The 17,153-nt window shown below is 41.8% G+C and overlaps 1 pseudogene; it reads right to left on the reverse strand.

Annotated features, from left to right (window-relative positions):
* Nucleotides 1-11,755: 11,755 nt before the first annotated feature.
* On the reverse strand, nt 11,756-12,762 carry LOC150063072 (mitochondrial fission factor pseudogene; annotated as a pseudogene).
* Nucleotides 12,763-17,153: the final 4,391 nt, after the last annotated feature.

Below are 17,153 nucleotides of genomic sequence, written 5' to 3' on the forward strand. Positions count from 1 at the left end.
TAAAAAGAGAAAGAAAGAAAGAAGGAAAGAAAGAAAGAAAGAAAGAAAGAAAGAAAGAAAGAAAGAAAGAAAGAAAGAAAGAAAGAAAAAGAAAAAAGTTAGGTTTAGGAGAAGCCTATGAATTTGACCTTATTTGGAAATACAATCTTTGCAGATCTACTAGAGTCATTTTGAATGAGGGCGGACTCTAACACTGGTGACAGGTGTCAATATAGGAAGAGGGCAATTTGGATATTGAGACACGGGTGCACATGAACGAAGGCCAGGGGAAGACAGAAGCAGAGATTGAAGTGTCACATATCCAAGCCGAGGAACACTAAGGGCAGCTTGCAGTCACCAGGAGCCAGGCTAGGCCTTTAGGAATGTGGCCCTACCAGCAACGACTTATTGATCTCTAGTCTCCAGAACTAGGGATGACAAATTTCTGTTGCTTTAAGTCATCAGCTTGTAGTATTCTGAAGTGATAGCCTAAGGAAATAATATGCCTCTCCCTCTCCTTGGTATAGTGTGCCTTAGTGTGGTGGGTTATATTATTAGATAAAAGCCAGAGCAGCTGAGCACTGGTAGCTCACGCCTGTAATCCTAGCTATTCAGGGGGCTGAGATCTGAGGATCACAGTTCAAAGCCAGCCCGGGCAGGAAAGTCCATGAGATTCTTATCTCCAAGTAATCACTGCAAAAGCTGGAAGTGGTGTGGTGGTTCAAGTGGTAGAATGCTAGGATTGAGCAAAAGGGGCTCAGGGACAAGACCCAGGCTGAGAGTTCAAAACCCAGGATTGGCAAATAAAACAAAACCAAAACACCAGGGGACTTACCAGGAGGGAGGTGTCAGGAAGGTATAAGGATGATGATCTGAGTTTTGGGGAATCCTCTCATCGGAGGACTGGAAAGAGATTGGAGGAAAAGAGCTAAAGAACAGCGTTTTCCTTTTCCAATTAAAATGAGGCTCTGGCGCATGAAAACAGTAATGTAGAGTAGAGCAACAGAATCCTGGACATTAGGGATATATCTGTGTCAGAAGACTCAGGGACAGGTCGAGGAATCTAAATACATAAAATAAGTTGAGGCAAATGCTAGTGGCTTATGCCTGTAATCTTAGCCATTCAGGAGGCTAAAATCTTAGGATCACTGTTTGAAGCCAATGTAGGCATGCATGAAGGTGTGTGAGACACTTATCTCCAATTAACTACCAAAAAACCACAAGTGAAGCTTTGGCTCAAGTGATAACTAGCTTTGAGCAAAATAAAAAACAACAAAAACTACCTCACGAACAGTACCTAGACCCTAGGACCTGTACACATACAAAAACAGTTGAGTCTCCAGAGTGTGTACTCCTGAAAAAATCAAGAAAGGTTGTGGTGAGTGAGGGACTCAGGGCACTGAAACTAATAGCTAAGATTATGGCTTGTTCCATGACTGCTGCCCAAAGAAGCCGCATATGGTAAGAGAACAAGTTATAAGATTTTTTTGTTTATAAAGAGCCAGAGCTGTCCCTTGGTTATCTCATATTGTTACAGTATCTCACTTTGTTATCTGATATATTGAATTTATTTGTATTTGGTTATTTGAAATTTGATAGGGAAGGGGGGAAAACCAAGATGGGGAGGTGGGGGGGAGGGTAATGGGTACCAAGACATGTGAAAGGGTATCAATGTACGTGAATTAATGCACCTTCTATCTGGCAAATATCATGTAACCCTTTTACTAATTACAATTAAAAAAAAGAGCCAGAGCTGTTATTCTTATAATATGCACCCCCCGCAGCTCCTCTCAGTGGCGAAGTGGTAAGCTCCTGGAACTCATGCAGCCTGCAGGGACCCCCAATCAGAGCTGATAGTGATCCAGAGCTCCACACCCACCATCCTTAGCCCCGTAAGGAAGAAGTTTGGAATAGTTAGTGAAGGGAAAGTCCAGTGACCCCAACCTAGTGCTCATCTTCCTCCCCACAGAATGTCAGGGCAACAAGCTACTTCCCATGGAGTCCTGAGAGGCCAACCTCAGGAAGAAGACAGCAGGGCCTGTCAGGGGTATGGCTTGATGCTGCCACAGCAGGACAGGAAGACCTCCCAGAACAAAGGCACCCATGGCAGCTTCCCATCCAGGACATCCAGAAAACACCCATCAGAAAACACTGACCTACACCTGCCTCAGTATACCCTAATAACTGGCCTCAAGCCTGGTGCTGGTGGCTCACACTTATAATCCTACTTACTCAGGAGGCTAAGATCTGAGGATTGAGATTCAAAGCCAGCCTGGTAGAAAGGTCCATGAGACTTTTTTTTTTTTGGTCAGTCCTGGGCTTGAGTTCAGGGCCTGAGCACTGTCCTTGGACTTTCTCAAGGCTAGAGCTCTACCACTTGAGCCTCAGCACCACTTCCAGCTTTTTTCTATGTATGTGGTATCGAGGAATCGAACCCAGGTCTTCGTGTATGCTAGGCAAGCACTCTACCACTAGGCCAAACACCTGGCCCAGTCCATGAGACTTTTATCTCCCACTAACGAGCAAAAAGCCAGAAGGAGGGGTCTGGTTCAAGTGGTATAGTGCCAACCTTGATATCAAAAGCCAAGTGAGAACACAAGACCCTGAGTTCAAGTCCCAGTACTGGCATGTGCAAGTTCACACATGTTCACACACACACACACACACACACACACACACACACACACACACACGAAGGAAGGAAGGAAGGACAGAAGGAAGGAAGGAAGGAAAGGGAAGGAAAGGAAGGGAAGGAAGGAAGAAGGAGGGAGAAGGGAAATAAACTAAGAAAGAAGAGAAAAAAAAAGAAAGAAGGGAGGAAAGAGAATGAAAGAAAGAAAGCAGGAGACCTCAGTCCTGAGTTGTTAGCCACATGAACTAAGACAATTGTCCAGAAAGCCCAAAAGCCTAGCCTGCTTAACCCTGTGATTCATTGTTCAGACTCCTGACCCCTGGAGATTGTGACATAGTAAATTTGTGGTTTAGGTATAAACTGATAGTAAGGGATAATTATTAGCTTATATTTTTGTTATTAATTTATATTATTTTTAGTTTACATTTTCTGATTTGAAGTCATAAAAGATAGGCTTTGTCTTTTTTTTGTCTTTTTCTTTTCTTTTTTCCTTTGCCAGTTCTGAGGATTGAACTCGGGGCCTGGGACTGTCCTTGGGCTTTCTCAAGGCTAGGGCTCTACCACTTGAGCCACAGCACCACTTCCGGCTTTTTCTGTGTATTTGATACTAAGGAATCGAACCTAGGTCTTTGTGCATGCTAGGCAAGCCCTCTACTTGTTGGGAGCCAGAGTGTGGAGGCAGGCTGTCCCTTGAATCTGCACATCAGAGTAAGATAATCACACTGAGAAGTGAGCTGGTGCCATGCCTAGGAACTTCTGAAGCTACATTGTATTGTGAACTTTCTGATCTCTTTGATTTATTGCTTTATTGTTTTATGGCCTTGTCCTGCTTAACTGATCTGAGATTTACCATATGAATGTTACCCCTGGAATTCCCTGGTTTCAAGAAAAGAATATAAGCCTTGATTTGGAAATAAACGAGGCTGCAGTCTTAAGCTCACAGCCTTCTTGGGCTTCTGACTTGGGCTGTAGTCCTCCTGAACCCCATCTGTTTGTTTCTCTTCTATTTTTTCCTAGTCCCTGCCCCCTATTTCAGGAATCCAGGTTTGCTGCCTGCTGGCCCCAGCACTCTACCACTAGGCCAAACTCCCAACCCAAAGATAGGCTTTTGTTTCAGTAATTTGTGTATGTTAGGAAGTTTTAAATGGAGGAGATGGGTATATTTCTTAATAGACTGAAAATATATGTACATATAAGGGTAGAGGGTGGGGAGAGAGAGACAGAGATAAAGATGGTCTTTAAGCCTATTTCTCTGTTCTTCCCCTCCTTTGCTCCTTCCTTCTTTTCTTCCTCTTTCATCTCTTTTCCCTCCTCTCCCCACTCCCCTTCCTCCTCCTCCTCTATGTAATTTTCTGGTTGTTCCTTTATCTCACCAAGGGCTTTGCCTTTTAGTTTGCTGTCCTTCTGAAAGACTTGCCTGTGAAAGCATATTTTCACAATCTTCTCTTAAAATACTGGGTTAAGCCTTTAAACTGTAGTTTGTGTGGGTAAGATAGGCCTGAGCTGTCCTTTGGTCCAGGGAGGTCCGCTTGAGCCCCTGGGGCTGGCTTGCATGGCACAATGGGCCCTCACTGGAGCAGGGCTGCCACACAGGGGCTCTGTGCATCCTCCTGCTGGCTTTCTCACCAGTCTCAGTGCTTCTCTACCACCTTGGCCTGGCCTTAATTGTTCCTCACAAACCCCATTCCTTCAGCAGAAGCCCCATCTGACAGCTGTGGCCCCAACCAGGCCCCACAGACACTCAGTGTTTGCTCTCACAGGCTCTGGTGTGTTACTGCCAGAAAAGCCTACTTCCTTTTTACAACCCCGCCCCATTATTTCAGGGTGTCACTTATTTTAGAGCTTTGCATGTCATGCCAGTTCCTTGACGAAAGAACTCAGGGGCTAAGACCTTGAATCAATGAGATCTTTTGATTTTTGGACATTAGTAACCATCACAAATCAAATGAGTTCAGCCTCCTTGTTATGTTCAAGCTTACTGTGGTCTCAGCCCAATACTAAAGCCCACTGAGACTGCCTCTTGTTAGCTCTAGCAAATGAAGAATGGCACCCTTTTGTCTTAGTTTGGACACACTCCAACATGTTGGCCTGAAAGATTAATTTAACACTGGAGAGCCCAGAATACAACAACAACAAAAATCTTTAACTTTCCCTGCTAAACAGTTCATTGATGTTGTTCTAATGGTTTTCTTTCCTCCTCTTTTTAGTCTGTTCACTGGCAGTGTTTGGATTGATCTGGTTTTACAAATGCAGTCTTATTTTCAAGACTTAGAAAGACATGCCAAAATCCTTTTCCAGTGACTAAGGTACAAATAATGCAATTAGCAATGAAAAGACTCGGTTGACCTTTAACTCAGTGTGGTTAGATCTGCATCAGCATGTGTTCCTTTCACTTTTTTTCTCTCTCCATTCTCAACCCAGGCCTCAGAGAGATAATTCACAATGGCACTGGAAAGAACATGGCCTCATTCTCCAGGACAAACAGCCAATGGTGTATGAATGTCCTAAAAAATAAAACCACAAGAAAACATTCCTAAGACTATTTAGGAAATGTAACATGCTGTACAGTACTTACCTAGTATGCAGGAGCTCCTGGGTTCCATCTCCATACTGGAGGCATGAAAAGATTTAATCATAGCTATTCAAGAGACTGAGATCTGAGGATCACATTTCAAAATCAGCCATGCCAGAAAAGTCTGTGAGACTCTTATCTCCAATTAACTACCAAAAATCTGGGAGTAGAAGTGTGGTTAAAATGGTAGAATTCAGGGTGGGAATTTGGCCTAGTGATAGAGTGCTTGCCTAGCATGCACAAAGAGGCGGGTTTGATTCCTCAGTACCACATACATAAAAAAAGCTGGAAGTAGTATTGTGGCTCAAGTGGTAGAGCGCTAAACTTAAGGAAAGCCCTTAAGGACAGTGTTCAAGCCCTGAGTTCAAGCCCCAGGACTGGCCAAAAAAAAATGGTAGAATGCTAGTTTTAAAGCTTAGGGACAGTGCCCAGGCTCTGAGTTCAAACCCAGTATTGGCACAAAAGGAAATAAAACACTGTACATATTGTATCTAGTAGTACTGATATTTACTGATATTTCATATTTAACAACAACAAAAGACTAAATTTCTATTCCTATCTGAACTGCCAGGAGCATAAGGTAGATGGGTAGGTGGCTAAATTCACTAGGTACCTCAGGATAGGAGGAAGGCTCAGTGGCAGATTCTGGAAGCAGACTGCCAGCTGTGTGCTGTTGGGCAGATTATTCCTCTCTCTGCTTGACTCGGCTCATCTGTAAAGCCAACTGAGATTCTTGGATTCTTGCTCAGCTTTCTCGTTCATGGATGACACGTTAGCACTTAAGCCACAACTCCAGTGTACATGACCTATGCTCCACGTGCAGGAAAGAAGAGACTCCAAAGCTCTTCAGCAGCTTTGCCTCACAGCTTTAGCCAGAAGTGGATCACAAATTTCCTTAGATCTTAAAGGTTGAACCCCTTCCCTTGAGAATTAGAGGGCTTTTTTCGCCCCCAAACTGGGCAGTTCAAGGAATGAGGAAAATGTCAATGGCTCTGGGGAAAGCAATGAAGACTTCCCCAAGAAAGGCTCGTTTTCCCCCTGTATAATTCACAGCTTTATTAGCCAGATGTTTATTTTTAATTTTTTAGTGTTATTATAAAGGTGATATACAGAAATGTTACCGTGAGATAGCTCGGATAAAGAGCACATTTCCTTAGGGACCCCGTCACTCCTTTCCTCCCTCCCTCCCGTTGTTCCATCTTATTCCCACCCACAAATTGTACAGTTCATTTTCAACATAGTGTCTAGTGAATGCCACTGCTACATTTGTTCACCCAATTTGTGGCTCCATTTCTTTACCTTCCCTTACACTCCCAAAGACATAAATGAACAGACAGAAAATGAACAAAAAGAAAATAAGATAAGCAAAAAAAAAGGGGGGGACCCTATTGTTTCCATTTCCTGGAGCTCATTTAAAACAAGATTATTTTCAATGATCAGATGCACAAAGGAGAGGCTGACTTTTCACTTTAGAAGGACAACTAAGAGCTGAGTGTGGTAGTCCACACAGTAATGCCAGCACTCTGGACTCAGAGGCACGAGGATCACAAGTTTGAGGCCAACCTGGCTACACAATGAGATAGATACTGTCTAAAGAAAACAAGATTGAATTATTTTTTACTTGCAGAACCAAGAAATAGATTAATTCCCACTTTTCCTAAGATGAGTTACTTCTACAAAAAATAATCTTTACAAATTATGGTGCTGGTTTGTTTGTTTTTTTAAAAAACATAGAAGCACACATCATACCTAGATTCATTTCTGTATGTTCTGCCTGGCCATTTTGAATGATATTTTCTATTTTTTGGTCAGTTGTGGGACTTGATCTCTGGGCCTGGGTGCTGTCCCTGAGTTCTTTAGTTCAAAGCTACCATCCTACCCGTTGAGCCACAGTGCCACTTCTGGTTTTTTGGTGATGAATTGGAGATAATAATCTTGCAGACTTTTTAGTGCCTGGCTGGCTTTGAACTGCAATCCTTAAATCTCAGCCTCCGGAGTAGCTAGCATTACAGGCGTGAGCCACCGTGCCCAGAGCTTGGCCATTTCTAATGAAATGTAATGTTTCATAGTTTGGACCCTTCAGGTGCTGGACAGCCATGTGGTTCCCGCTATAAATTAAATTAGTATCCCACAGGCCAGGTTCTTATAAGGATAAGCTTGTCAGGATACTAGAGTGATCCTTCCCCATCATTACACAGGCAAACGGAGGAATATTCTTAGATACTAGCCAAAGCACATACAGAGTACATAAAAGGCTGGGATGGGAAGGCACAGGTTCCAGGAAGACTTGGAGTTAGAGCTAGGCATGTGATCTTGGCCCTCATGAGTAAATGCCCACGAGATGCCCCAACAGAGCTCCTTTGATTCCCCATGCTCACATATTAATGGCCTATTCATAAAATACTCCACTCAGAAGATGGGCTCAGGAAGGAACAATTAAATTCCGATAGATAAGGAAAGCAAGGTAACTTTTTTTCATATACTTTTATTGTAATTAGTAGAAGGGTTACATTGTATTCACCAGATAGAGAGTGCATTCCTTCACAAACATTGATACCCTTTCTCATGTCTTGGTCCCCATTTTCCTACCACCATCCCTGCCCCTCATCTTGTTTTCTCCCCTTCCCTATCTGATTTCAAATAACCAAATACGCATATATACAATGTATCAGATAAAAAGGTGAAATACTGTAAAAATATAAGATAGCTGAGGGACAGCAAAAGAGATAAGAGATAACATAGTACTTTAAGAACAATAATCACTCATTATATGGCTTTTGTTTCTATATCCTGGAGGTCCTTTCATTTAGCATCATACTATATGGCCTTATGTATCTAGGTTTTGTTCTATTGTAACTCTCAAGCAAGGTAACTTTTAAAATTAGGAATTGTAGCCAGGCGCAGTGGCTCATGCCTGTAATCCTAGCTACTCTGGAAACTGAGATCTGAGGACAAAGCTTCAAAGCCAGCTGGGGTACAAAAGGACCTGAGACTCTTATCTCCAATTAACCTTTAGAAAATGAGAAGTGGGACTTGGCTCAGGGGTAGGGTGGTAGCCTTGATCTGAAGAGCTCAGGGACAGTGCCCAGGCCGAATTCAAGCCCCATGACCCACAACAAAATAATAATAAATAAATTTAAAAAATTAGGAATTGTGAAATGCCTATTTTATTTTTTTAAAGGGGGGGGTCTTTTTTTTTTTTGCCAGTCCTGGGCTTGAGCTCAGGGCCTGAGCACTGTCTTTGGACTTTCTCAAGTCTAGAGCTCTACCATTTGAGCCTCAGCACCAGTTTTCTATGTATGTGGTACCGAGAAATCAAACCCAGGTCTTTGTGCATGCTAGACAAACACTCTACCACTAGGCCAAACTCCCGGCCCAGGAGTTCTTATATTATCAAAAATTTACTCGGTGTGGTTGGAGCTCAGTGGAAGAATGCATCCCATCATGCATGAAGCCATAGATTCCAAACAAGCGCTGCAAAGTATAAAGTGCAATTTGTTTTCTCTGTTTACTCTAGAACATATCTCAATTTTTCTTTCCATCTGTGACTTTGGTGGAATGTGACCCCATACTGTTTCCCTAACTATATATCACCTGTCTTTAAGACTCAGGTGAGAACACAGATAATCCACACAATCTTGCAGCATGTAGGACCATGGTGAAAATGATATACATACAGCCAAATAGAACCATGGTATATTGTTTCTGTTTTGAGTAGTACTGGGATTTGAGCTCAGGGCCTTACATTTGCCAGGTTAGTGCTCTATCACTTGATCCAGACCTCTAGGCTTGCTTTTTGTAAGACAATTAGAGATTGAGTCTTGTCGGAGCCAGCCAGCAACGAACCTGGATTCCTGAAATAAGGGGCAGGGACTAGGAAAAAATAGAAGAGACAAACAGATGGGGTTCAGGAGGACTACAGCCCAAGTCAGAAGCCCAAGAAGGCTGTGAGCTTAAGACTGCAGCCTCGTTTATTTCCAAATCAAGGCTTATATACTTTTCTTGAAACCAGGGCACTGCCAGGGGTTACATTCATATGGTACATCAGGAAACTATTGGGGGTTGCAGCCTTGCAAAGTGTTAGATCTCTGATCAGAGAAGCAGGACAAGGCCAAAAAGCAATAAAGCAATAAATCAAAAATATCAGAAAGTTCACAATACAGACAATGTAGCTTCAGAAGTTCCTAGGCATGGCACCAGCTCACTTCTTAGTGTGATTATTTTACTCTGATGTGCAGATTCAAGGGACAGCCTGCCTCCACACTCTGGCTCCCAACAGAGTCTGACTTTTTTGCCCAGACTGGTTTCAAATCTTGATCCTCCAGCTGTCAGCCTCCTGAGTAGCTAGGATTATAAGTACGATCCACTGGCACCAGCTAATTTATCTTCTAAACAAAAATTAGAGTGACCATCACTTACTGACAATAGGCCTCCAAATTTCAATCAGTAAACAAGAACATACCACCATCTACTCTATGCCATGACTGGTGCTAAGAGTTTGTATATAATTCTATTTAAATTCTGTTGTGTTTAATTTCATGAACAGAAAGTTTTCAGAAGTTATTAAAAGATGAGCATGGCTAGAAAGAAGTAGTATCACTCATGTGGTATTTATTCCTGTCCAAAATGTACCTAAACCTAACCATCCAACATCCAAAATGAAGAGTCATCTGTAAAAACCTGGCCAACACTCTTCAAAAATATTAGTGCCATCAAAGATAAATTAAGCTGAGGGAATATTCCAGATGAAAGGAGACAGAAGTCAGGGAATAAAACCGGTGTGTATGTGGGGGAGGGCTGTACAACAAGTTCTTAGACTAAATGGCAAAATTAGGCAGTTATAATATCAGATTTCCTAACTGTGATCTTTGCTCCATACTAATGACAATAAAATGTTCTTGATCTTACAACATAGCAGTTGGAGAAAATAAGGATAAAGGAACATAATATCTGCAACTCACAGTATATTTTCAAAAATAATAATGATATGTGTATATGTACATGTCTATATAGATATCATATAAACATTGCCAACCATTAATCCTGATATCTGTAACACAGTGTGATGACACACACCTGCAATCAAAGCTCTGAGAAAGGATCTTGAGTTCCAGGCCAGCCCAAGCCATGTAGTGACAATAACAGCAACAATCAAATTGGTGAATCTGGGCATAGGAGAGTTCTTGTGTTATTCTTATAACTCACATTTGTGTTTAAAATAATTTCAAAACAAAACTTAAAACTTTTAATATTATGGGCATCTATCCTGTTCTAAAATTGCTTGCTCTGAGATTTCACCCTTCCCTGACACTCACACAAGATCTTGAGCAATGCGCTGATGACTCAGCTGAGATCAAAAAGTTTTACAAGTGGATTTTGCAAGATTTATTGGCATGTTGAAAAGCAAGCTGGAGACAGACAGACGGATATAGGAAGTAGTCATTCAATGAATTATGTCTAATGAGAATTCAACCTCTATATTTTCTCTTCTCTATCCTTAAGCCTGCAAAAATCTGTCAGAAAAAAAAGAGACAAAACTAAACAAAAAATGTGCATGAAAATATCTTCCCGGTGATACTCACTTTGCATACACACCAGGCCGGTGTCCACCTACACTGACTGATGATAGGGTCGTCTTCGGCTTGCAGACCTCAACTGTCCATCCCCTCCACCCCGTTTGTTTTTGGGTTTTTTTGGTTGACAGTTTATTAAATGCACTACATTTGTACCTTATTCTGTACTTTTTATCATTCACACATGGACTTAGTAAAAATATACTTTATAGAAAATTATCTACAAAACTAAAATGAAAATAAGAACACATACTGCACAAACTGCTGAATTATTAGGAATTATTTTAATATGTACAGGTGATCATGAAGTAGTGAGTGGCTTGATTTTTGTGAAGTCAGGCACCAGACCGTGACTTGGTAGGATGTTAACGATGAAATGTGGATGCAACAATGTCAGTTAACGGCCAGGAGTTTGGCCTAGTGGTTAAAGTGCTTGCCTAGCATGCATGAAGTCCCAGGTTCAATTCCTCGGTACCACATACATAGAAAAAAAGCCGGAAGTGGTGCTGAGGCTCAAGTGGTAGAGCTCTAGCCTTGAGAAAGTCCAAGGACAGTGCTCAGGCCCTGAGCTCAAGCCCAGGACTGGCAAAAAAAAAAAAAAAAAAAAAAAAAAAAAAACAATGTCAGTTAACAAGACTGCTGAATAGTGTCTAAGAAAGGACAATCGTTGTTTTGCCTTCACAGGCTTTTCTAAGTCCATTCTGTACGCACTCTCTCTGCCTTTCAGAGTATTGAATGATGAAGCAAAAAAAATCAATATCTTGGGTGGGGGTGGGGGGAGGGAAATGGGGACCAAGACATATGAAAGGGTATCAATGTATGGGAATTAATGCACCATCTATCTGGCAAATATCATGTAACCCTTCTATTAATTACAATAAAAATATATGAAAAAAATCAATATCTTCTTTTTTTTTTTAAAGAAAACAAACCACAGCCTATTTACAAAACATGCAAAAGGAAAATTTCACACCAGAGTCACTGCCGAACTGGTCTAAAGTGAATACAGTGAAGTAACAGAAATACCTTTACTTCTACAAATTATCAGTCCTTCCCCCTACTTTGTGGAAGAAATACATGTGCAGGGCATGAACTATAAAATGGCATACAATGCAAAGACAGAAACAAGGAAGTTTGCAAATCCTTTTATATTTCCAGCAGTTGAGACAATATATTTGAATGCTGAGGTTACCTCTAGCGGCGAAACCAGAGCCAGCTATTAAGCAGCCAGAATGCTACAGTAATTGAACACATAACCATCTCTCTTTTTGCACGCTCTTTGTTCTCCTCTTCTAGAAGTTGTAGGCGTCTATTTAGCTTGATTATCTGTCATCTTAACGAAGCTGCATCTACAACAGTCATGTCATCTGATGTTCCTTCGATTGTGGCATCTATATTTGAAATGGTATACATGGATTCGTTCCTGACCAGCTGTCCATTTTGGCGAACAGCGTTTTCACTCATAGAGCGCTCTCTCCTTAGCCTGCCAACTGCACGGATTTCTTCATTTTGTGGGGAGGAGGTCTTTCTAAATTTTCCAGAAAATCCAGTGGTCTTTCACTCAATGTAAGGACACGAGGTGGTGTTTTCAGTGCCAGAGGTTTAAAGGGAGTTGACTGGATAAGGTCAAGATCCGCTGGTCTTGAAAATGAAACATCTTCATTATTTCCTGCTACAACGATCCTCTCTGGAACGTGCATTATCACACTAGCGTTCGGAAGGCCTTGGAATCCTTGTTCCAGGTCAGCATTTGGTGGTGCGACTTTTAATTTTTCTGGGACCCGCATTCACTGACTAATACCTTCGGGGTATTCCATTTCATACTGAATCTGACTAATTTCTGCCATCTCAGCACCAGTTGGAGAAGGAAATGCTGCCCCATTCACCAAATGTGAACCAACTACTTCTTGCTACTTGGCACTATCTGCTTCTGTGCTTCATATTAAATCCTTTAACTTGCTTCAATGTGCATGCGCTGGATTTAGAGCCACTTTTGTCTCCATGGCCCTCTGGAGAGTCCCTGGAGAGGGCTGCCGCCCACTGGCTCCCGGGGCGCCCGGTAAGTGCTCCCCTCCACCCCGTTTTTAAGGTCTGAGATCAGGATTTGAACTTGGTACCTGATGCATTCATTACTTACTGGCTAGTGCTTTACCAACTGAGCCACACCTCCAATCCCCTCAACTGCCCTTTGGACCAATGCTTTCATGACACTCTGCCTAGAGTATTGCGAGTCACAGCCTCTGTTCTCCGAAATGGTGATATCCACTGCAGTAGCCACCAGAACTGCTGAGCACCTGCCACTGGCTGAAAAACACACAGCAAATCTCAAAGGATTTGCATGAAAAAGATAAAAGCTTCTTTCATTAATCTGTTATGTGTTGATAAGCTCTATGCATATGAAGTTAAAATAACTTAATATCCAAATCATTTAAATAGTTCCTGTATACTTTTGAAAACCTTTGTTTCTTTGTTTTTATTAACACCTTTTAATAGTGTAAGAAGAGGCTAACTTTTCAATGTCTTAACGTCTGTAACCCTAGCTATTCAAGAATCTGCAATCTGAGGCTAATGGTTCAAAACCAGTTCTGGCAGAAAGCCCATCATACTCTTACTTCTGATTCCCCAGAAGAAAGCTGGAAATGGAAGCATAGCTCAAGTGACAGAGCATCAGGTTTTATTGAAAAAGCCAGTAAGAGTATAAAACCCTGAGTTAAAGACCCAGTACTGGCACACATAAGGAAAAAAAATAGTGCAGCTGGGCACAGTAGCTCACGCCTGTGATCCTAGCTACTCAGGAGGTTGAGATCTGAGGATCAGGGTTCAAAGCCAGCCCAGGCACTAAAGTCCATGAGACTTTTATTTCCCATTAACCACCAGAAAACAGAAGTGGTATAATGGCTCAAGGGGTAGGGTGGTAGCCTTGAGCCAAAGAGCTTAGGGACAGCGCCCAGGCCCAGAATTCAAGTCACACAACCGACAAAAAAAAAGTGCAAGGAGATTTCATTGTAATCATTGCATAAATACATGCAGTGTATTTTCAATAAGTTTATTCCCTCTATTGAATCGTTCTATCTCCCCTTTTTCCTTTCCTGAATGTGGCTTTAAAAGAGTTTTAATTGAGACGATACCATGAAGAACTTCTACATCCCTACCACCTACAGACAACAGGGGAGGGTGAGTATACAGTCAATCTTGTTTTATCCACTTGGCTTTAAAAATGGTTCCATTCTCTCCCCATGCTGGTGCTTCCTGCTTATAATCCTAGCTACTCACTCAGAAGGGTAAGATCTGAGGATTGGTGTTCAAAGCCAGCCTAGTATCCTCTCTATTTTTGTGCATGTCCTAATTATTCCACCATGAAACTTAAAATACTGTCTCATACTACTAGCTATTTTAGGGGTGATATCTTACCCTCCCTATAAGACTATGTTTTCAGAATTTTTGTTTATAAATCATCAAATGATGGTTGTCACAGAAAGGTAGATCTTCACCAGCGCTCACTGAGTCAGTTGTATACAGTATCCCATTAAGAGAAGGCTGGCTTTAGGGGTAAAGAAAGGTCCAAAGTGCTGTCCTGTCTGCGGTTTCCTGACCTTCCTTCCAGCCTCCTTTTGGTTTCTAGTCTATCTGTGCCTCTATTGGACTTATCATTGATCTCTGGTGATGAATGGAACCCCCTACCTCCTGTTCTGAGACATGTTGGGGATAATCCACAGTATTCTTACAGCTGAAAGCCACGTTTACATTCCCATTCCCATTTAGCCCCCTCCTTTCTCTCCCTCACTATAGAGCCCAGTCTGCATCTCCTTCCCGAACCCCATTCTTCTCTAGGTATGAATGGTTCAGAGCTTGCACTCACCTCAGTTCCCACAGCTGATGGCAGGGCAGTGGGGTACAGCACAGTGGTAGAGTGCTTACTTAGCATGCATGAAACCTGGGGTTCCATCCCCAACACCACATCTGCACACTAAGTGTCTATATCTGCCTCTCCTACCTGGAAAATCCAGAGAAAGTACTCTAAAACTAACACATAAATATTAGTGTGGTAATCAACATACTTATATACATTTGGCTCTTTCTAGTTTCTTTTCTTAAATAATATTATTTGTTTGTTTATTTATTTTGCCAGTCCTGGGGTTTGAACTCAGGGCCTGGGCACTCTCCCTGAGATTTTGTGCTCAAAGCTAGTGCTCTACCACTTGAACCATAGCTCCACTTTGGGCAGGTCTTTCTAATTTCAAGTGAGGCCAGGAACTTCATGAGAAAGAATAATTACATAAAAAGAAAAGAAGCTTCCAAAGATCAAAATATCTGCCTAAATCTGGCAGAAAATCGGGCTAACACAAAGGGGAGGTGACTAGAAAAGATGCTAGAATCTTTGCGATCTGTTTCTTTACTTTTCCTGGAAAATGAGGAGACCATAAAATAGTAAAAGAATGAGTTCAAAGCTTAGTAAGTAAATCTTGGTAACAGGAAGGTTAATAACTTATTCAATACAAAGAGCATCCAGACAGGAAAGAACAAAGAGCTGGACTTACAACAGAAGTCTGAGTCATTTGCTAATACTTAAATCTGAAAGCCGTGACTCTCATTATGGCACCTTAAATAAGCCCATGTTAGGGCAAGGCAGTCATATGGATGGCCTCTCTCTTTGAACTGATCCCTTTATCTGGGATTTATTCTTGCCTTCCTACTCTGCCAAATGTTGAGGGCTTTGTTTCAACAGGTCTGCAAGCTTTGGAAGCTGCTTTCTACCGTTGTTCCCACCACTCACCTTTTTTTTATAGATTGCAGACAGATCATCCACTGGATGACTGTGATTAGTGGGAAAGCCCTCCCCCAAGGACGCCTACCACTAACCACAAGCCTTGTGAGTGTGTGCTATTGCAAGTTGAAACTGAGGTTGTAGATGTATTAAAAGTGGGTAGTCAGCTGGGTGTCTGTGGCTCACACCTGTAATTCTAGCTACTCCAGAGGCTGAGATCTTAAGAATACAGTTCAAAGCCAACCTAAGCAGGAAAGTCTATGAGACTCTTAAGTTGGGAGTGAGTGGAACGTGGCTCAAGTGGTAAAGGACTAGCCTTGAACACAAATGCTCAGGGACAGTGCCCAGGCCCTGAGTTTAAGCTCCAGGACTGGCATTTAAAAATAAATAAGTAAAAAGATGGGTAATCAACTGACCTTTAAAATGAGATGGTCCTAGATTATCCAAGGAGGCCTGCTATGGTCACCAGAATGCTGTAAATCCACAAGAGACCAGAGCCTCAGAATTAGAGGAATAAGATGGGGCACATCTCTAGCCACTGCTAGCTTTGCGCAGTGACTTTGCAACAAAGCCAGAGATTATGGAAAGCTCTTAAAAGCTGGAAAGTTAAAGATACCCTCTCCCATGGAGCTTCCCTGCTGACTCTTTGGTTTTAATCCAGTGCCACTTATTTTAGACTTTGCTATGTATTTGTGCATATGGATGCATGTGCCAACAGTGAGGTTTGAACTCAGCACCTCACATTCCTGCTTCATTTTTGTTTTTTTACTTAATGTTAGGGTTATATTCTTTTTGTCACTCTTCCACTTGTGGTTGTTTTTGAGTTAAAGTTAAGAGTCTCCTATAAACATAATGTTTTATTACACAGATTAATATGTATCTATGACATACAAACCCTCAGCCTAATTTTAATTATGTTCTAAAACCTAAGTGCCAGTGATTGTATATAGAGATTCCCTTTTTGAATACTTGTTTGTTAAATACGTCATTTGAAATATGATGTAAAAATCAAGGTTAATAAATTCTTTAATATAAAAAGAGTCTCTCAGAATTATCTGTCCAGGCTGGCTTCAAACTGCAGTCCCCCAGATCTTAGCCTCCCGAGTAGCTAGGATTATAGGTGTGAACCACCAATGCCTGGTTCCATTTCAGACTTCTGACTTCCAGGACCATAAAATAATGCATTTCTAATAATTTGTTGTAACAGTAGTAGAGAAAAAATACAGTAACTATTTACAAAAGATGGAGAGGCCCTATGGTAAAACAATTTCTAAATTTAAAAATGTGCTGGGGCTGGGAGTTTGGCCTAGTGGTAGAGTGCTTGCCTAGCATGCACGAAGACCAGGGTTCGATTCCTTGGTACCACATACATAGAAAGAAGCCAGAAATGATGCTGAGGCGCGAGTGGTTGAGCTCTAGCCTTGAGAAAGTCCAAGGACAGTACTCAGGCCCTGAGCTCAAGCCCAGCACTGGCAAAAAAAAAAAAGTGTTCATTTGCAAGCTGAGGGTCTGTGGCACATGCCTGTAATCCTAGCTACTCGGGAAGCTGAGATCCAGAAGACTGAAGTTTGAAGGCAACATAGACAAAAAAGTCTTGAGATTCCATCTCCAAAATAATCAGCAAAAACCAGG

This window comes from Megascapheus bottae, chromosome 5, assembly GCF_031878675.1.
Source record: "Megascapheus bottae isolate mThoBot1 chromosome 5, mThoBot2.hap1, whole genome shotgun sequence".
In the NCBI taxonomy this organism is placed as follows: Eukaryota; Metazoa; Chordata; class Mammalia; order Rodentia; family Geomyidae; genus Megascapheus; species Megascapheus bottae.